At 38.0% G+C, this 23,009-nt stretch overlaps 1 protein-coding gene across 1 annotated transcript in view; it reads right to left on the reverse strand.

The window, feature by feature from the left end:
- LOC126481466 (gamma-tubulin complex component 4) overlaps positions 1 to 23,009 on the reverse strand; it is a 178,004-nt gene that overhangs the window by 49,858 nt on the left and 105,137 nt on the right. The window lies entirely within an intron of this gene.

The raw sequence follows: 23,009 nt of genomic DNA on the forward strand, positions 1-23,009 counted from the left end.
AAACTACAGCTTCTTGCTATTTTTCAACATAGTCACCATTTAAATTCAAGGATTTGTCATAGTGTTTCACTAATTTAAAAATTCCCTCTACATAAAATTCTGCTGCCTGGGCATGCAGCCAATCTTTCATGGAATTTTGAAGTTAGCTATTTTCATCAAAGTGCTGCAAAGCAAGCCACTTCCTCATGCAAGTAAAGAGATGAAAATCATGTGGTGTTAAGTATGAGCTGTGTGGAAGATGAACAGAAATGCCCCATTTCAATTGCTTCAGAATTTCTAGAGTTTGTTTGGGCACTGTGAAGACATGTGTTGTCAGGCAAAAATACAACACCAGATGACCGCATACCATAGCATTAATTTTGAATGGCTTGCTTAAGTTTCTTCTAAAGTTTCATAGTAAACATTTGAAATGATAATCACTTCACACTCCAGAAATTCAACCAGCAAAACTCCTTCAGCATCCCAAAAAACCATAGCCGTAACTCTCTTCAGTGATGAAATTTGGTGGGCTTTCTTCAACTTGCATGGAGAATTGGTATGGCTGCAAGCCATCAACTATTGTTCCACTTCAGCATTTACATATGCCACACAAGTTTTGTCATCAGTCACAATTCTTTCAAAAATCTTCTCCTTCCACTTTGTGGCATGAAAGGAAGTCTAAGGTAGAATCCATTCATTTGGTTCTGTGGACCACTGATCTATTCCAGTAGCTACCAACCACAGAACTTGCGGTAGCTTAAGTTATCATTGTCAACCTAATACAAAACCATTCGAGAAATTTGCAGGAATTAATTGTCCAGAAACTTTAGAAATAATGTATCTTCAATATTCACAAATCGTTTCATCAGTTTTCTTGACAAGCTCTTTACTCACAACAGAAGGCCTTCCACTCCTCTCTTTATCATGAATGTTTGTTCCACCACTTTTAAAAAACAGACCCATAGCAGCATAACAGTTCCACTTAAAATGTTTGGACTATATACAGGACAAACTACTGATGAGTATCTCCTGCTGAAACATTTTGTGCCAAAAGAAATCTTATTACTGATTGCACTTCACATTTCATGGAATTCTTTTTATTACAGCACTCATGTTTTGAAGTTACAACAAGTGAACGTGTGACAGAATGAGGTTCATACTTTCACAGCTGGATGCTTACTAAATCAGAGAACATGCTCCATCCACGAATACTAGCACCACACTAGAAAGACAGTTACTTTCAAAACTGCCCTCATAAACCACAAACACAATTTCGTTTAGAAATCTCTGCTTTAGTTACCATGCCACACAAGTTACACTGTATCAAGGTTGTTAATTGTAATATCTCTTACAAAAGAATAAAACCATCAGAGCTTCTTACACAGCATTGTGCGATAACAAAGATTCTGTAGCGATTCTGAAATGTTTGAAGACTAGCTCTGACAGTGAGATGGTGTTATATCCCAAGCACAGAAAAGATTAAGATTTATTCAATCAATTATCCATGGCAAACCTTTCAGTGACACTTAACATTACTAAATGTGGAACATTCAAAGCTTCATTGTGATAGGGAAAGTGAAAAATTTGAGGTGAAAGGTGGACAGGCTAAAAAATCAGAAATTATTTAAACGAAATGCAAAGTGTATGACAATTGCTGGTGAAGCCACTCCAAGGTGATGAAAACAGCATCAGGGGAAAGTGTGACAAGTGTTGAAATATGAAGAGAAAAGCGAAAAATACAGTGAGTCACCATGAGCACACAGGAGCCAATATCAATTGTTGTTCCATAGGTTTAGATGTAACAGTCACTACTGAAGAAAATGTGTCATATAGTTGAAGAGTAACTGATGAGGATGCCAGTTGAGAGTATTGGTATATTCAGTAGTATGTATACAGTACATTCAGTAGTACATATACACCTGTACTCTGCAAGCCAACTTGCAGTTCCTCTCTTGTTGCTTCTGACACTGGTGTCAAATAAGTACCTCTGTCACAGTTTCACACTTACAAAAATGAACCTGTAATGAAACATGCTGCTTTTCTTGGGATCATCTCTTATTTCTTCTACCAGACATATCAAACATGGATCCCAAACTGACAAGCAGTGTTCAAGTATTGGTCAAATGAGGGGAGGTTTTACATTACTTCCTTCATGGGCAGCTACACATCCAGAGGATTCTTCCAATGAATTCAAATGGCATCTATCTAATCTGCAATTAGTTTTACGTGGTTGTTCCACTTTAAATCGTACTACATGCATACTTCCAGATATTGAACAGATGTGAGGGCTATCAGTGATGGTCCTGAAATCATGAAATCATACAATGAGTTGTGCTGCTTTTCATGTGCAATGAGTTACTTTTTTGTGTAGAGATTAAACTGTCATTTCCTCTACTATGCATCAACCTCCTGCAAGCCTTTCTGCGTTTCCCTACAATTTTCTAGCATTGAAACTTATGGCGTGATTACGCATGGATGTGGAATGAGTCAAAGCAGGTACAATATAGATATCATACCATACAATACATACTGGTATATTACACATGGAAGATGAATGATTCAAAACTGGTACAACACAATAATATAATAGAGCTAATAAACAATACAACACATAATTACAATAGTGATAAAAAACAATACAGATACAATGACAAAGGAAATAATCTGAATTACTACTCAAATTATTTATCCCTGCTGAAGAATTCATCTAAAGAATAGAAACATTTTTTCCAGTAGGAACTCCTTTAGCTTTTTTTTTAAATAGCGTTTTATTTTCTTTTAGACACTTTATATTACTCGGGTGTGTGTTAAAGATTTTTGTACTTGTGTACTTTATCCTTTTTTGTACCATAGAGAGATTTATCAGTTCACAGTGCATATAATCTTTCCGTCTTGTGTTATAATGATGGTATGCCTCTTTTGTTTCATATTCAGAGGAATTGAGAAGTATGAAAGCCATGAGTGAGAGGAAATATTGTGAGGTACTGGTTTAAAAAGATTGCGACATGAGGTTCTTGGAGGAACACTACATGTAATTCGGACTACTTTTTTCTGGCTTACAAATTATTTTTTTTAAGTGGTGAATTGCCCCAAAAGATTATTCCATAGCACATCACTGAATGAAATTAGCCAAAATATGCAGACTTTGATACGTTGATGTCTCCAATTTTGGAGATTATTCTGATGGCAAATGTTGCGGAGTTAAGCTTTTTTAGTGTTTGCTGTACGTGGAATTCCCAGTGAGCCGGTTATCTATCTGAACGCCTAGGAACTTTGTGCACTGAATGCTTTGTAACTCTTGGTTTTTTGTGCAATGTTAAATCTCTTCTGGGCTTATGTAACTGGATTGGAACTGCATGTAATTTGTTTTACTGAGGTTTATTGCTAGAGAATTTGCTGTGAACCAGTTCGGAACATTTGCAAGTGCTTCGTTGGCATGTAACTCTACGTCAGTGGTGGTTTTGCTGGCTGTCACTATACTTGTGTCATCTGCAAACATTGTGACATTGCTAGCACTGTTTGAGGACAGGGGTAGGTCATTAATATATATAATAAACAGGAGGAGGACCAAGGAGTGGCCCTTGTGGAACTCCATGATGTGCTGTTCCCCAGTCAGACTCTACATCTCCTACTTGTAGATTGTTAACACCTTATACTATTTTTTGTTGTCTGTCTTCTAGATATGATCTGAGCCAGTTACCCATTTGCCCACGGATTCCATATTGGGCTGCTTTTCCTGAAAGTATTCTGTGATGGACGCAGTCTAAAGCCTTAGTCAGGTCACAGAATATGCAAACGGGTAATTTTCCCTTGTCTAGGCATTCTAAAACATTATTAGTAAGTGCATAAATTGCTTTGGTTGTAGATATACCTGATCTGAAACCAAATTGTTGTTTACTAATTACTGCAAATTTTTCAAGGTGGTTCACAATCCTGGCGTATATTAATTTTTCAAAGACTTTAGAAAATGCTGTTACAAGAGAGATAGGATGATAGTTGGAAACATCTGTGGGATCACCTTTTTTGTAGAGGGGCTTCATAGTAACATACTTCATTCTGTCAGGGAAGATACCTTGATTTAGAGAGGAATTGAGTACATGAGCTAGAACTTTAGAGAGTTGATTACAGCTGGCTTTTAGCAGTTTGCTGGAAATATTGTGTCCACCCAATGAATTTTTACTTTTTAGAGACACTATGGTTTTTCTTACTTCTTGCACGGTTATGGGGGCCATACCTATCATGTCTATGGAGTTAGGGAAAAGTTCTTTCAGATTTTTTATTGCCTTTTCTGAAGAGCCTTTGCATGCTGTTTTCTCAGCAACAGCTAAAAAGTGCTCATTAAAGATTTTAGCTACAGTATCTTGATTTTGAACTAGCTTATCTTCATTGTTAAGAGCAATATTTTGGGTCTTGTTGGGGTAATTTGCACCAGTCTCATTTCGTATCACTTCCCATATAGTTTTGATTTTATTAGTGGAGTTATTAATTTTTGAGCACAGATACATACATTTTGATTTCTGAATGATTTTGTTCAATATTTTACAGTATTTTTTATAGTTATTTAAAAGGTTAGGGCCATCTGATTTTTTTGAGGCACTGTACCAACTCTCTCTCTCTCTCTCTCTCTCTCTCTCTCTCTCTCTCTCTCTCTCTCTCTCTCTCGCAAGAAATCCTAATTCCAGTGGTAATCCAAGGCTTGTTGGTGGATTTTTTAGTATGAGTTTTATATATTCTTTTTGGGAAGGTACTTTCAAATATTAAAGCCACTTCATTTCTGAAAAGGTTGTATTTGGAATTGGAATTTTCTACACTATATACTGGACCCCACTCTACATTTTGGAGACATGATTTAAAGATCTCAATAGTTTCAGCAGTAGATTTCCTAGTAATTTTCCAGTTGGGACCACTATTAATTTCACAAATACTTGAATTGTTAATGCTGAGTCTTTGTCCATCATGGTCAGAGAGACCATTCAGGACTTGCCTGACAGCTATATCATCAATCTTGGTTATGTCAATAAATACATTATCAACTAATGATTTTGTTCATCAAGTTATTCTGGTGGGAAAATTTACAACAGAAGCAAGTTTATATGAGGACATCAAGTTCTCAAGATCTATTCTGTCTCTGGAGTTTGTTAGGAAATTTGCATTGAAGTCTCCAACAACTATGACATCTCTACTGAGTTTAAATATGTATATTAAGAGTGCATCTATCTGTTTCAAAAAAATGCTAAAGTTACCTGAAGGTGCCCTGTATAAAGCTACTACTGCTATGTAAGAATTATTTAAAACCAGCTGTATGGCACACACTTCAAACTGTTGATCCATGCAAAAATTCAGCACATTAATTACACTACATGTGATGCTGTTTCTGACATAGATCGCTACTCCACCTTTTTGTATAAATTTTCTACAGTAAGATGTTGCTAAGCAGTAATTATCTATAGCAAGTTTACAATATCTGACATAACATGGTGCTCACTAAAGCACAGAACATGGGCACAATCTATACCTTGTGGCTCCAGGATATTAATTAAGATTTCATTAATCTTGTTGCTCAGGCTACATATGTTTTGATGGTAAATAGTCAGATTTTGATTTCCAGAACCACTTACACATTTATCCCTAAAAAAGAAATATCAGTTGACAGAGCGGATTTGGTATTTTTCACTACCCATTTATTCATCAAGTTGGTCTGTTTCCATGTACTGGAAGACTGGGAAGAATCAGCTTTACCTGGTGTTTTCAGCAGCCATTTGTCCAATTTCATCTGTCTACACCCATTCCTGCAGTCTTCTCGGGTTGGGGAGCACTCATTCTTCAAATGTGTGTGTTTTGAGTATAAGTTGTTCCTAGCATTTTTGACGATTTCACAAATAATGGACGCAAAGTGACTTTTTCTGCGCCGACTGAGGTGAAGGCCGTGAGTGGTGTAAAGATCTCTACTAAGATTTTGCACATTAACCATTTGTACATTTGCGTAACAGTTGCAAATTTCTGCATATTGACTGTTTGTATACGCTACTACCCCGTTAACACGCGAGAATTGAGGCAAGTCATACCTGTGTAGAATACCGAGAACAATGATGTTTGAGTCATTTAGGTGGTTTAGAGCAGATTTTAAGGCATTAACAGCATGCAAACCATCATTGTGTGCACCGTTATTTGCACCACCACAGATTACAATAAAGTCTTCCTTCATAGTCTTTCGAGAGATATTGTTTACAGTTGAAGCAATTGGTTACGACGAGCGCCAGGTTTAATAAAACCTGAAGCATTTACTTCACTATTTACGCTTTTTATCTCATGTGCAAGGCCTCTAAGATGACTTATCACCCATTAAACAACATTTATTTTTCTTGCTGCATTTGTGGTGTTATTTAAATTAACTGTCATCTTGAATGTTGAATGTACCTTGCTTCAGTTTATGAGTAACAATTTTGGCTGGCGAGGTTCCATATTTTGAATGGTGGGCTCCATGTGGTTCCCAAGTCGTGCAGTGACTGTAAACCATAAAATTATCAAATATGCAGCAACCAGTCGCAAAATCATGTTTTATTTATTCATCCACTTTTGCAAATCGATTTCAACTGATTAACAGCCATCATCGGTGCTTTCAAACAATATGTGCCCTGAGTAGTAATACTGTCTTAAGCAGAGGTCAAACAAAGTCAAATCGATTTGCAAAAGTGAATAAATAAAACATGATTTCGCGACTGGTTGCTGCATATTTGGTAATTTTATAGCTCCACATTTTGCTTAATAACATGCTTCTCTTTCAGATGGTGCATGATTTGATCTTTTGTAGATAGGCCTACCATTTTTTGGAGCACGGCCGGATAATTTATCTGTATAAACCAGCATCATCAGTGAAAAGCCTCGTGAAGGTTCTTTCATTATCCACTATATCATTTATATACATTGTGGAAATTACTGATCCTATAACACTTCCTTTGCATTTACCCAAATTTATTTTTGTGCCTGAAGAATATTCTCCTTTAAGAACTGAATAATGAAAATATGTCAAGGATTTTAAACAGACAGTGATACATAATGCAACTGGCTCTTTGGCTTAGCACATAACTATAACTTAGTACAAAGTGATTCTGTTGGCTAAGATGGTGTTTCTACAAGAATATTAAAATCTTATGCAGACTTGATAGTATTACCTTTAAGTTATCTTTATAATCTATCAATGACTTGGTCCATTTTTCTTGACAGTTTGAAATATGCTGTAGTAATCCCCCTATAAAAACTGGAGCCAATCAGATGACCTCTACAGATCTCTATTACATCTTCCAGTCTTTTCAACTATTAATTAAATGAAACAACAAGTTTACTGTTACCAGTCACTGTTTATTTATAACCATGATGCATTTCAAAGCTTTAAACCTCCATCAGGTGGACGTACATTTGTTAGTATGACATTTGTGTGTGTGTGTGTGTGTGTGTGTGTGTGTGTGTGTGTGTGTGTGTTTCGATTTTTCGAGGGAATTTGTGGCACTGCGTCCAATGGTCACAGGTTCCTTTCACAGTCATAACACAGTATACATGTTCGCATTTAAACTTTTCAAATGTATTTGAGAAAGTGGTGTATGATAGTACTGATTCAACTAACAGAGCAGAACATGTTAATTGCCTCTCAGTTTGGCTTTTGTAAAGGATTCTAGGATTCTCCACACAGAAAGAAATACAAAACCTTACAAACGACAGGATGAAAGAGCTAAAAAAAAAAGTCCCTGTTGGTCTATTCTACAACCATAGCAAAGCATTTGACTGTGTGGATCTTTCTTGAACAAAGTGTCTAGATCATTTAATATATGCCTTCATTTATAATAATGTTTCAGCTACTGTCATTAACAGATCAAAACTTATAACCTGTAAAACAAAGTTCAATGCAAATATCAATAAAATCTAAGTCTCTCAGGAATGTCAACTCGATGCTGAGTTGGCATAGGTTTTGTTGATACTAACACTGAACCCTGTTTTAAAAGAACTAAGTTTTGATCTGATGACAGTAGCCGAAACAACACTGTAAATAAATGTGTATATTAAGCAATCTAGACAGTTTTATTCACAAAATATTCACAATGATTTTGGACTCTGTCAGGAAATTTATTTCCTTTGTTAGCAAAAGTAAAGTGTTACGGTATTAATGGCATCCCTTTGCTTGGATGGAATCTTACCTCCATAACTGAAAGCAGAATTTCTCATTAATAAACTGTATCTCAGGCATGAAAATAACCTCAGAATGGGGAAACATAACATGTGGAACGGCACAGGAACTATTTGTAACCTACGTTAATGATCTCTTAATTACCGGTACTTTACAGTGCAGTTAAAAAACTGTAATATTTGCTGATGACACACACATACTAGTAAATGGTCCAAACTCAACCCTAGCAGACACAGTTCAGTTAATAGCTCAACTGGCCTACAAGTGTTTCACAGATAACATATTAACTCTTAATCATGCAAAGACTAACACTGCATTAATGCAATTTCAAACAAACAGTCTTTTAACAACAGAAGTAGACATTAATGATCACATATCAAATGAAGCCCAGTGTACAAAATAACTTGGGGCCCATTTGGATAACAAGTTAAATGGCGTCAACACTTTGTTAAATTAATTAAGAAGCTCAGTTTGGCATGTTATATCCTTAGAAGCATCCGTCATTGTGTTGACTGAAAGAAACGAGTGTTGGATACTTTGCATTGTTTCACTCCCTATTTTTTAATTACCTTCTGGGCCACTGGACCTGACGTAAAAAGTGTTTCCTCAGTAGAAGGGAGCAGTACGATTATCGTGCAAAATAATTAATCACACATCTTGCACAAGCTCCTTTACCGATCTTGGAGTTTTTACACTCATTTGACACTCACTTCCCAATATATTTCTCCTTACTGAACTTTCTTACTAATAATAAAAATCATTGTCAACTGAATTGTGATATGCACAATCACAATGCAAAGCAAACAAATAATTTTCATTTCCAGAGTTCAGAATGGAGTAATGAACTTTGGTGGTTAGATATTCAACAAGCTCACACCCAACAAAGGCAGAAAACTCAGCATACTAGAAGCACTTGAAATTAACGAACACTTAGCTCTAAATCCCCAGTTGGTTATAAATGACCAATTGCAACTGAGCACATCACCATTCTTAAACTTTCCACAATACAGTAAACCTGCTACTAACCACAAAGTGTCCCAATAGTAAACAAATTCACACCCCAATATAATGTAATATCCCTTATGTGTTTACATTCCTAACTGTAACTCAACTCTAACAATGTAATTTTAGTATTTATTAATGCACAATTTTTCTAATAACAAAATGTAACCCCCAAAGAAAACATTGCTGTTGTACAACCAACAATTAGTGTCCAGTGCAACGGTTCACAACAAATACCAAAAAATTGTAATTTTGTAATAATGTGTATTCTAAATAATTCTAATTGTTATCATACATGGTACTGACAAACCATAAAATGTGATTTATTATGTCGAAGAACAATTTTACAGAACAAAAAGTGAAAAGAGCCGTTTGACAATTCCAAAGACAATACTACAACTAAAGATCTTACGTAAGTGCATTGTATCTTAGTGCAGAATGTTTGGTTGATACGAACACAAGCTCCTTGTAAACAATAGCCAATAGTTATCTGAAAATGACCTAAGAAGCCGAAAACTAGTTCATACAAATAAAAATCAGTAGAACAAAAAACCGCCTAAGTGTTATTGAACCCCTAATAAAACAGTAAAGTGAGAATCTCTGCCAGTTCAAAAGGAAATTTAAAAAATACTTTATTAGCCTCACTTTCTACAAACAATCTGAATATCTTGATTCAGAAATTTAACATCTGTGTGAGTTACATCACTACCAATTCAAAAGGAAATTAAAAAATACTTATTAACCTCACTTTCTACAAATAATCTGAATTTCTACATTCACTACTGACACTCATTTCTATAATCTTTTCTGTGGTACGGGGATTAAATTGGGGCAGTTCTTGGTTTTACTGCACATCTATCTTGGCTATGATAATGTGTTCACTTCACTGTTCATAGTAGCTTACCTATTCCTATTTTCTTATTCATTATTAGACCCACTATTCCATAATTCCTATTCAATTTTGTATTTACAACCCAGTATCCACCTGACCAGACGTCCTGCTCCTCCTGTCATGAAACTTCACTAACTTCCACTATATCCAACTTCAACCTATCCACTTTCTTTTTAAGTTTTCTAATTTACCTGTCCCAGTAAGGGAGCTAAATTCCATTCTCCACCAGGAGCACGTCAGAGTAGATTCCGCCCAAAGATCTGAATGGGGGACTATTTTACCTCAGGAATATTTTACTCAAGGTGATGCATCAATATTTAACCATACAGTAGAGTTTCTTCTTTTTTCCCTACCGATGGTTCTTTGCTTGTGTTTAGTACAATGTTTGTATTGTTTGCACAAGCAAAACAAGCATTGTACTAAACACAAGCAAAGAAACATCAGTAGGTAAAATAGGAAATTATGTTTTTGTGTAATTTCCTGAGTGGTTCTGCACAAACCGGCAAGCTTTAAACTTGGAAAAAACATAGCTCATCCCGTTTTGTACTGCCAAAAATGCCCTCCTCCTATTAACCTTCTATACCAACAAGAACTAATAAGCTACGTAGAAAGTCCCAATTTCTTATGGGAACACACTGATGAAAACCTGAAGTGGAAATACCTCATGTTAAAACTGCTAAAATGTTTAGGTTTGGACACTTTTCCTATGTCAACTTTGGGGATATAGCAATCAGTAAGTTAACACATTTTGTATTTTCTCATTCACAGATTCTTATAGGATAGTGTTCTGGGGAACTTCTTATTTAGGCAAAAAGTATTCACTGCACAAAAGAAAATAATTGCTAATTAGTACTCTGTCAGAGCCCTGCAGACATCTCTTTAAGCAGCTGGGGATATTGATCAAAGCCTCACAGTAAATTTGTTCACTTATGGAATCCTTAATCAACCATCCATCTGAGTTTGAGAACAACAGAGTACAACTTAAGAATGAAAAATGATCTGCATAACCCTTTAGTGAATCTAACTTTGACACTGAAAATGGGTGAAAGATGCAGCTGTAAAACTCTTTGACAATGGAAATAAAATGTCTGACTAATAACAGAACCATTTCCTTAATGGTGCCTCCTGTAATGTACAGGAATTCTTGTACAGAAATAGTCATTTTTACAGAAATCTTATAACTGTCCAGTATGTAGCCATATAAATATATTTCTTCATCTTTAACAATAATATTATGAAAAGGATAGATTGCTATTTGCGACACAGACAAGGCTTTAAGTCACAACAGGCACAATGAAAAGGCTATTAAACATTTAAGCTTTATGCCAAAAGGCTTTTTTTTTTTTTTTTTAAATAGACAGCACACACACATTCACACGACAGTTCACACACACTTACTCATTGTCTCTGGCTGCTGTGGCCTGAATGCAGATTGAAACTGTGTCTTTTATGAATGGCAATCCAGGGGTGGGGTAAGGAGGTGGCATGGGGCAGGGAGGGGAGGGGAATGTATTGTGCTCTCTGTAAGAGCGAGCAGAGATGTGGTGGGGACATGGTAGGGCTGCTAGCTGCAGAGTCAGATTAGGGGGTGGGGGAGAAGCAGAAAATGGAGAGGAGAGAAGGAAGGGAAGTGGGGAAGGCTAGTGAATGTGTTGGTGGAATGACGGTGTGTACATTGCTGGAGTGGGAGCAGGTATGGGGACAGGTAGGTGAAAGACAGACTAGCGAAGGTTGAGGGTGGGGGGGGGGGGGGGGCTTTGGGGAACAAAGGGTATGTTTTAAGAAGGGTCCAGATAGCGAAGGCTGTGAAGCAATCAATGAAGTGTGGCAGCACGTGTTGGGCAGCACGTTCAGCAACTGGGTTGTCCAGCTGCCTCTTAGCTACAGTTCAGCAGTGGCCATGCAAGCAGATAGACAGCTTGTTGGCTGTCATGCACACATGGAAACCTCTGAGCATCATGTGACTACTGGTATAGATATGTTAAATGTTACAGGCTTCAAGTTAATCTCCTACTTCTGTAGAGAAGATATGGAGAATGGAGGAGTTGCCACATTTGTGAGAAACTATTTTAATTTCAAAAATATCAATAGTAATATATTTTGCTCAGAGCAGCATTTAGAAGTTTGTGCAACAGAAGTAGTATTTCATAATAAGTCCTTTATAATAGTGTGTATATACAAAGCACGTTCAAGAAACTTTAACCTCTTCATAAAAAATCTGGAAGCTATGTTGTCTCATCTCACAGTAAAAAAAAAAAAAGGAAGTACTGATGGCTGGTGATTTAAATATGAATTTATTGACAATCTCTGCCAGTAAACAATTACTGCAATCAGTAACCCTGACATTCAATTTGATTCCTACTGTAAACTTTGAAACTAGAGTAAGTAAATGCTCTGAGACTGCTAGTGATATTGTCTTTGTAGACAAACCTAAAGAAATAAGTCATATCACAGAACCAGTAGTAAGTAGGCTATGTGATCATGACATGCAGCATCTTATGTCAAATGGTGAAACTTGTCATAATATAAAGTCTATTAAATCTCAGTACAGGACAGTAATAAACCAGTAAAAAACAGAGTTTTAGGAGATTGCTCAAATACATTAACTGTATGGGTGTTTACAATACTTCTGGCTCAAATCACATCAAACAGAAGTCTAAAAATAAATCACTGATTACACAAGGAATAAAGATACACAAGGAATAAAGATATCATGTGGGGGGAAAAGAAGACTGTATCTACTATCTACGAGCAGCTCTGATTTGTCATTGTAATGCACTACAAAGAATACTGAAAACACTGAAGCAAGAAATCCAGAAATCCAAGCAGCTTTATTATGAGAAAAAGATAATTATATCAGGCAACAAAATAAAAACTATATGGGGTATAGTGAAGACAGATACAGGTGGGGCCAGAAAGGAAGAGGAACAAACAGATCTAAAAATAAATGAGACTTTAATAACAAGGATACAAAGTGTTGCAAACCTCTTAAACAAGTACTTTGTTTCTGTTACTGAATGCTTGGCATTATCAGGTTCAGTAAAGAGTGCAGTGGAATATCTGAGACCAATCTCTACAAATAACTTCAGTAAAATGGAAATGACATTCACATCTCCCAAAGAAGTAACATCCATAATAAAATCCTTAAAATCAAAGTATTCTAGTGATTATTATAATATAGCAATGAGTTAGTCAAAGAGTGGTCAAGTGAGTTGAGTTCTATCTGAAGTTATTTGTGTACTCAATCTCTTCTCAGTGGAACATTTCCAGACTGGCTAAAACATGCTGAAGTTAAGCCTCTTTACAGAAGGGGGACACCACAAACTATTGACCAATTTCATTTTTGCCGGCTTTTTCAAAAATATTTGAAAAGGTTGTGTTCAAGCATCTTTTCAAGCCATCTGATTGAAAATAATATATTGTCCAAGTAACAGTTGGGTTCCTTACAGTTCTGATATAAGAGAAGGCTATTTACACATACAGTGTAAATGTTCTTTATTCATTAGGTATCAATTTAGGGGCTACTAGCATTTTCTGTGACCTGTCAAAAGCCTCTGACTGTGTGAATCACAGCATTCTCTGGAGTAAATTAGAATATTGTGGTATCAATGGCAGTGCTGTGAAATGGTTCGAATCTTACCTTATTAACAGGAAACAAAAGGGGGTCTTTGTGAAATACCTGTGGAATAAGCAATCATTCTTCATCTGACTGGAAATTAATTACATGTGGTGTTCCTCAAGGTTCCATCTCGAGCCTGTGACTTTTTTTGTGTATATTAACGACCTCTCATCTGTCAAATTGCCAGATGCTACATTTCTTTTGTTTGCAGATGATACAAACATTGCAATAAATAGCAAGTACAGATTTAGAAATGGCTGCTAATCAAAATTTCACTAACATTAATAAATGGGTTAAAGGTAATTCCTTGTTATTAAACTTTGAAAAGATCCAGAACCTGTAAGAAATGATCTTTCACCATGTGTATAACATAAGAAGACTTGCAGATCAAAGAGATTGACAGTGTTAAGTTTCTGGGATTACAACTCAATAATAAATTCAGTTGGGTAGGGCATAATACAGAACTGCTGAAGCACTTAAACATGTCTGTATTTGGAATGCAAATAATGTCAGATTAGGATATATAAATATAAAAAAAAACTTGCATATTTTGCTTACTTTCATTCTATTACGTTACATGGGATCATATTCTGGGGCAACTTGTCAGAGCGAGTGAAAGATTTTACAACACAAAAGCGTTTAATAAGACTCATTTGTGGTGTAAATTCAAGAGTATCATGCAGAAACTTTTTCAAGGAACTGGATATTCTAACTACTGATTCTCAGTATATTTATTCATTAAAGAAATTTGTTGTAAATAATGTGTCTGTATTTCCAACCAATCACTGAATACATAGCATCAATACTAGGTATAAGAACAATCTATAAAAAAAAAACTAAAATCACTTACATTGGTCCAAAACGGGGCCCAATATTAAGGAACACACCTTTTTTCTACAAATTTCCCACAATCAATAAAAACTTGGCTTCAGATAAAGCACAATTTAAACAGATTTTGAAAGACTTTTTGATAGGCAATTCCTTCTACTCTATGGATGAATATCTTATTAGGGACTGTTACACCAGCTTTCAATGTCCTATGTTTTTATGTCATACTTCCTGACATGTTCCACATTCAATAGAATCATCTCATTTTTGGGCCTACGAAACAAAAACTAAATCTAATCTCGTCTAATGTAAATCAAGTATAGTGGCTGCAACTTAGTTTGTAGATCACATGACTGCATTCACATGTAGCCCTCCCATTGATATGATAGGTGGTGCCTGTGACCAGACTGGATAGGTGGTGGTGAGAGGATGTATGTCTTGCATCTAGATCTGTGAAATGTGAAGGGATAAGAGCCATAAGATAATGGGTTGGGAGTAAGGATGTTTCTGAACAAGGTTGGGAGGGTAATTTTGGTCTCTGAAGGCCTCAGAGACACACTTGGCATATTTGGAGATGAACTACTTGTCACTGCAGATCTGACCGACAAGGGCGGCTAGACTGTATGGAAGGGACTTCTTGGGATGGAACGGGTGTCAGCTTCAAGATGGAGGTATTGTTGGTGGTTGACAGGTTTCATGTTGCATGGACAGGTTGTGATCTACCCATCCTTGAAGCAGAGGTCAGCATCAAAGAAGGTGGCTTTTTGGTCTGAGGAGGACCAGAATAAGTGAATTGGGGAGAAGGTGTTAAGGTTCTGCAGGAATGTGGACAGGCTGTCCTCACCAATTGTCCAGATCACAAGGACATCATCAATGAATCTGAACTAGAAGGAGGGGTTCTGGATTCGGGATAGTTAGAAAGGATTTCTCTAGATGGCCCATGAACAGGTTGGCATAGGATGGTGCCAGGCGTGTGCCCATTGCTGTACCACAGATTTGTTTGTAGACGATTTCTTGAAAAATTAATTGCTGGTGAGGACATACCTGGTCATAATGATCAGGAAGAAGGTAGCAGTTTTGGAGTCAGTCAGGCATTGGGAAACGTAGTATTCAGTAGCAGCAAGGCCATGGGCATTGGGCATGTTAGTATAGACAGAGGTGGCATCAACAGTGACAAGCAGGATCCAGGTGGTACAGGTATAGGAACGATGGAGAGTCGATGAAGGAAATGGTTGGTATCTTTGATATAGGATGATGGGTTACAGGTAATAGGCTGAAGGTGTTGATCCATGAGAGCAGAGTTTGTCTCAGCAGGGGCGTGGTAATCAACCACAAAGGGGTGTTGTGGGTGGTTGTGTTTATGGGGAGAGAGACTCAGGGGAGAGGTTCTAGGATGGGTATAAGGATTTGAAGATGGACTGGTGATCCAGCTAGATTTCTGGAATGGTATCACTCTGGCAGGGTTTATACACAGTAATCCCACACCAGGAATACAGCTGGATCCCAGTCTTTCCTCAAATCCTTGGGTCCATCCCAAAACCTCTCTGCCAAGTCTGTCTGTCTCCTTAGGTTCATGAATCCAAGTGTCCAGGATGCAACATTGTGGTTGATCACTGAGGCCCCCTGAGAGAACCTTTGCTCTCATGGATCAACACCTTCATCCTATTACCCATAACCCACCTTCTTATACCAAAGACACTAACCATTTTCTGCACCGACCCTCCACAGACGCTGTTCCTTTACCACCCAGCACCCTGCTCTTCATTGTTAATGCTACCTCCCTTTACACTAACACGCCCAAAACCCATAGCCTTGCGCCAGTGAACACTACCTTTCCCAATGCCTGACTGACAGCAAACCTAAAACCTTCATCCTGCTCACCATGACCAATTATATTCTCATTCACAGTTAATTCTCCTATGAAGGCATCATCTACGAACAAATCCGTGATACAGCAAGGGACACCCACATGGCACCAACCTATGGCCCATGGGCTACCTAGAGAAATCCTTCCTAACTATTCTGAATCCCAAACGCCTCCTTCGGGTTCAGATTCTCTGATGACACCATATCTTGATCCAGACCAAAGGTGAGGACACCCTATCCAACTTGCTCCAGAACCTCAAACCAACAAGCCACCTTCCTCGATGTTTATCTCCACCTACATGAGTGCCTCCATCCATTTCAAACCTACTAATCAACAATACCTCCAACTCGAAGCTGCCACCATTCCATATCAAAAAGCCCCTTCCATACAACCTTGTCGCCTGTGGTGGATTCAACTGCAGTGGCTGGCAGTCCCTCTCCAAATATGCCAAGTGTCTCTTTGACACCTTAACAAACTGATATTACTCTCCCAACATTGTTTAGAAACAGATACCCTAAGCCTTGTCTATCCAGTCACCTACCACCTCCCATACATCCACTTTCAGCCACATAAAAGCACTCCTCTTGTGACTGAGTACCATTGAGGACTGGAGCAAGTGAAACATATTCTACATCAGGGTTTTCACTACCTCTCTTAGTGCCCTCAAAAATGCAATATCATACCAACTATCCTTTCCACCCCTCCCATTGTGATATTCCACCACCCACCAAAACTACGCAGCATCCTTGTTCATATTTACTCCACCCCTACTCCCAATTCCTTGCCTCATGGCTAATATCCCTGCAATGCATCTAAATGCAATAGCTGTTCCATACATCCTCACAACACTAACTACTCTGGTTCTCTCACAAGTGTCTCCTACCCCATCAAAGGTTGAGCTAAATAGTCTACAAACCAATCTGCAACCACCGTGCTGCTTTCAAACTGGGCATGACAAATAACAAGCTGTTTGTTTGCATAACCAGCCACTGCCAAACTGTGGCCGAGAGACAGCTAGACCACCCACTTGCTGAACATGCTGCCCAACAGAATAGGCTTCAATTCAATGACTGCTTCACAGCCTGTGCCATCTGGATCCTTCCAAACACAACCAGCTTTTCTACCCCCTTGGCCTCAACCTTTGCTAGTCCCACGTTCTTATCACCTTCCCTCCACCCAGTCCCGCACTATATACATCTTCATTCTGCCAACAAACACTCTTGCCTTTTTCCCTTCTCTCACCTTTCTGTCTCCCCCCTCCCCCCAAAGCACAGCATCTAGACTCTGCACCTAGCAACTTTATTAACTCCCCACCATGTCCTTGCACACTCACAGACTGCGCACCACCTTCCCACACCCCTATCCTGCTCTCTCTACCCCTTCCCAACCAATGTTTCCTCCTTACTACCACCATCCAACCCAGATTGCTGCTCACCTCAGACACAGATCCCGTCCGCACTCAGTCCACAATAACCAAAGACAACAGCCAAGTGTATGTGAGTTGTTCTTGTGTGAATGTTTGTCTGCTTTCTATTTCTGAAAAATGCCTTTTGGCTGAAAGCTTAAATGTTTAGTGGTGTTTTCAATGTGGCTGTTTGCAACTTAGCACCTCCTCTATGTGGTGAGTAGTGATGTATTCTTTTCATAATATTATTGTTATTCCATTCTGGACTTTCCACTGTTCTATTTTCCTATATATGAGGCATGTTTTTTAAGTAAGTAACATTTTGAAATTAAAAAAAGACGTGCTAAGATATCTCAATAATTTTATTTTTACATGAAAGCCTGTACCTTAATCTACTTTTCTACATAATTTCCGCCAATATTGAGGCACTTGCCATAACAGTGTACCAGTTTTTGAATAGGAATAGCCTCCTCATAGAAATCTGCTGCCTGACTTGTTAACCAATGCTTCACCACTGTTTTGACTTCGTCATCTTCCTGAAGACGCTGGCCACCAGGTGTTTCTTCAAGTGCAGGAACAGATGGTAGTCACTGGGCGCAAAATCGGGGCTGTACGGAGCATGATCTCCAGTTTCCCATCGAAAAGATGTGATGAGATCTTTGGTCTGATTCGCCACATGCGGACGGGCATTGTCTTGCAGCAAAACGATGCCCTTGCTCAACTTCCATGGACTGTTGCTTTGATTCTGGTGTGACATAGGCCACCCATGTTTCATCGCCCGTAACAATTTAGCTTAAGAAATCATCACTGTCATTGTGGTACTGCTCAAGGAAAGTCAATACACTGTCTAAACGTTTGTTTTTCTGCACATGGGTCAACATTTTCGGTACCCAATGTGCACACAATTTTCGGTAATTCAAGTGCTCGGCCACGATGACATACGAAACACTACGAGAAATGTTAGGAAAGTCATCCCGCAAGGAGGAAATCGTAAAGCGACTGTTTTCTCTCACCTTATTGTCCACTTCCTGCACCAAACTTTCATTAACGACAGAAGGATGCCCACCCCGTTGTTCATCATGCACATTTGTGCTGCCATCTTTAAATGTTCTCACCCACTTTCTTACCATTCCATCACTCATAATGTTTCCTCCGTAAACTGTACAGATCTCATGATGAATATCGATCACTTTTAGGCCTTTAGCACTAAGAAATCTTACAACAGCCCATACTTCACAGTCAGTGGGACTCACGATTATCGGAGGCCTCTTAAAACACTCAGTACACAACGTAAACAAGGAAGAATCAGATTGTAATTGTGTCAGTGCGTAGATTAAGGTACAGACTTTCATGTAAAAGTAAAGTACTGAGATATCTTAGCACATCTTTTTTAAATTTCAAAACGGTACTTACTTAAAAAACACGCCTCGTATGTTTATACATTTATGTTTTGTGTGTGTTCTGTTGATCATAACATTTATTATGTATATGACCTATAGAACATGTAAATAACTAACTAATAATGGAAAATTTGGAATGGAATAACAATATGAAAAGAATATATTGCTACTCACCAAACAGAGGAGGCACTGAGTGTCAGACAGGCACATTAAAAGCATACTGCTAGATATTATTAGCAATCGGATTAAGTCCTTCATTAGATGTAGATGGAACACACACACACACACACACACACACACACACACACACACTGTAACACACACATATATGGTCACTGTCAGCTAAGCACCACCTTTACGTGATGATTAGGAATCTAAGATACTTTGTACTGGTGGCTGTTCAGATGAACATCCGGACTGAGGCATATCAGCAAGTGTCTTCTTGGGTTTTTGGCTTTGTCATATGGTTTTGAATAGATAGTTCTCATTTTGGATACTAATAGGAGGATTTTGTTTTTATTTGAAATTATTTTCATAAATATAAAAGTTAATAATGTCAGAAAAAAATACACAGGCATGTTGTACCTCATTGATAACATAATTTAAATTCACAAATTTTAGTTAAAGTTTGGCTCTGTTGTAAAATTGTAGTTCCTTGTTAAATACACTGGACTCATATTTGGGAGGACAACGGTTCAATTACGTGTCCAACCATCCTGATTTACGTTTTCCGTGATTTCCCCAAATCGCTCCAGGCAAATGCCGGGATGGTTCCTTTGAAAGGGCATGGCCAACTTCCTTCCCCATTCTTCCATAAACCGATAAGACTTATGACCTTACTGTCTGGTCTCCTCCCCCAAACAACCCAACTTAATTACTAAATTCATGAGGTTGAAACTTGATATTGATGGAAAAATTAATGACATTCCAGAAAATCAAAACCAATGTACCAAAACTAAATTTTAAATATATTATTGAAGTAATGTAATAAAAACATGATTGTTCAAGGAAAACCAAGGATTTGGGCAATGTACAAAATAATAAACAAACTAAAATAATTGTTATATGAAACCAACTAATTGAAAACGAAATTAACAATGCTATATTTAAAGCTGAAATATAAATGTGGCAGAAGCCACATGTTTTTCACCATTTGTTTTTATGGACTACTATGTTGGAGACTGACTGGGCTATAAAGTGAACTTCAAAAAGTAAGTTAAACATTTTTGTGGCAGGCCAGGTATCTTTAATTGAATGCTGCATTACACTACAAAGTGACAAAAATACATGACAATGTTTTTCAACATAGTCACCAACACTCTGTGCACAACAGTCTGAACATTCTACCAGACGTTCAATTCCTTGACAACAGGAATCCGCTCCTTGCTCATAGAGCCATTTTGGAACCACTAAGTAAACATCTTCATCATTGGAAAATCTCTTCCTCCCCTCCAGATGTTCTTTCAGCTTGCTGAGATGATTATAATCACATGTTGCACTACAGCTGAAAATTTTGAGCCAAGTTTATATTGTGTGCGCCATCTGGAGCGTTGTAATGTTGTGCACAAAAAAAATATTTTTGCCCATTTTTTTAAGCCTCTTGCTATTTAGCAATGATGTCCAAGTTCCATAGTACATATCAGCTGTAATAGTTGTGCCCTTTGTGATAAACTAAGTATACAATTCCTCCACAGTCAAAGAAAACAGCAGCCATGATCTTCCCTGCCGATGATGCAGTCCTTCCTGACAATGATACAACTGTGCATTTCTTCTGCAGAGGTGAGGAGGTGCCTCTTCATTCCATGAACACACTCTTTGTTGCTGCTGGGAAATGATTGACCCATGTCCACCACTTGTAATAATGCAGCTTAGGAAGTCATTGCCTTCCACAGAGTAGCACTCAAGGAAGTCAAGTTGTGCCATTATGCCTTGTGCCTTTGTGTCCAAGTGACAATGAACCTAGCAATATTGCAAATGACCTCAGCCAATAAAATAAGCAGTGCATTTTGAGATGTGCATCTGCTGACCTATGTCTGCGATAGTTATTCTGCGATTTCTGTGAATAAATTCCACATTAACCAGTCTGGCCTTTTTTTAATCAGCATCATTCAGTACAAATGTCTATCTTGATCACCATTTACATTTTTATTTTTTAAATTACAAACCTTAATGTGTTTCAGCCACAGTCACCATCAGAACATCAGATAAACAGAATAAATGAGAAGTAATTTCCAAGACTTGCAGTCAGTGTGCTGTTATCTGTATGAAATAAAGGACACTATTATAAATATATGTTTACATGAAATTACATGTTATACTAACTGGACGTAGGTAATCCAATCGCCGCCATTATCAATTATAGCTGGACACATTTTTGGTATGCTTTTCATGGGATTTTCTGCATATTCTCTTGGTAATGATCTCCTATCACCCTGATTTGACATGACAGCTGCTTCAAGGTATATATTGGCTTTCCTTTAAGCTTCATCTTAACATACGACCAAACATTCTCAATCAGATTTGCATCTGGAGACATTGCAGGCCAATCCATCCATCCCATCCCATTGTCTTGGAACCACCTCATACAGAGATAGCTGCAATGTTTCAGATCATGATCCTCTTGAAGCACCCAGTTTGCCTCATTCAAACCAAATAGCTTCTTAATGGACATCAGAAGGTATTTTTGATAAATACATAAATATAAATAAGTGGCACTTCAGATATTTTGCACTCATTTTAAACTGCAACCGACAAAACAAAGCAGTCAACTCTCACACTGCTTATCTATACACTGTGCAAAAGCACACCAATTGCAGATTTTCGAGACCACTACCAGAGATGTTGCAGCGGATGTTACATTTAAAATTATCACATACACTTTCTTGTGGAACTGACTGTACTACTGTAGCAGTGTGGGGGCAGGCTGGACTGAGATGGTGCTTTCCTGTTGTCCATCACGTGTGCTTTAGCTGTGGGCCACAGCAGATATGGCCGCATTTGTATTGTCAACACCGGAAGTAAACACAATGGCCGTGAAATGACGATGACACTAAAGTCTGCAGTTCTTTTTTTGGCTATATGTTAACACCATTGCTATGTCTTTCAGTAATAAAGTCATTATGTTGCATTTCTCACTAATTACAAAAAAAAAAAGAGAGGTTGCATTTTAGCTTTACACACTTTACAGCAAAGGGAAAAGCTCCGTTAAGCTCTGCCTTGTACAGATTTAAGAGATACGAGTATCCTAATTTTTTTATCAATATAATTATCCATTTCATTATTTTTATGGATTTTTTTAAAGAAATGACTATATAATAACCCTTTGCCAAGCAGTGTGCAAAGGTGTGACTGGGGTGCACACATTAGAATTACAACTGTTTGTCTATTAACCATGAATTAACTCTGAACAGCTTTAGAGTATGAAGCGCCACCCATGAGTACAACTGAAATGTACTTCTGTGACTATGTGCAACAGAGGCCACTGTGACGAAGCCCACAATCATCAGTAGTGATGATGAGCTGAGGAAGCGGGTCTTCCAGAGCTGCTGTCGGATGCCACAGGTCCTGCATGCAAGGGTTACGTCTAGTGGTTGATGTGTGGGCATTGGCTGTGATCCCAGCACAGATGTGGCATGGCACATCTGATGGGTAGCAACAGCATCAGGCATTGTGGTCCAAAGTGTAGGCTCAAGGGCAGCTGGCGATCGGTCTGGAGCCCACAGCAGAAATGGCCATTGTGGAGCTGAATGGCAACTTAAGTACTCTCCTGTCAGTGGAAGAGGCGCAGTGTCATACGGACAAGTGCCCGCATAGATGCATATAGGTGCCTGAAACTGGA

The sequence above is a fragment of the Schistocerca serialis genome, chromosome 5 (genome assembly GCF_023864345.2).
Source record: "Schistocerca serialis cubense isolate TAMUIC-IGC-003099 chromosome 5, iqSchSeri2.2, whole genome shotgun sequence".
In the NCBI taxonomy this organism is placed as follows: Eukaryota; Metazoa; Arthropoda; class Insecta; order Orthoptera; family Acrididae; genus Schistocerca; species Schistocerca serialis.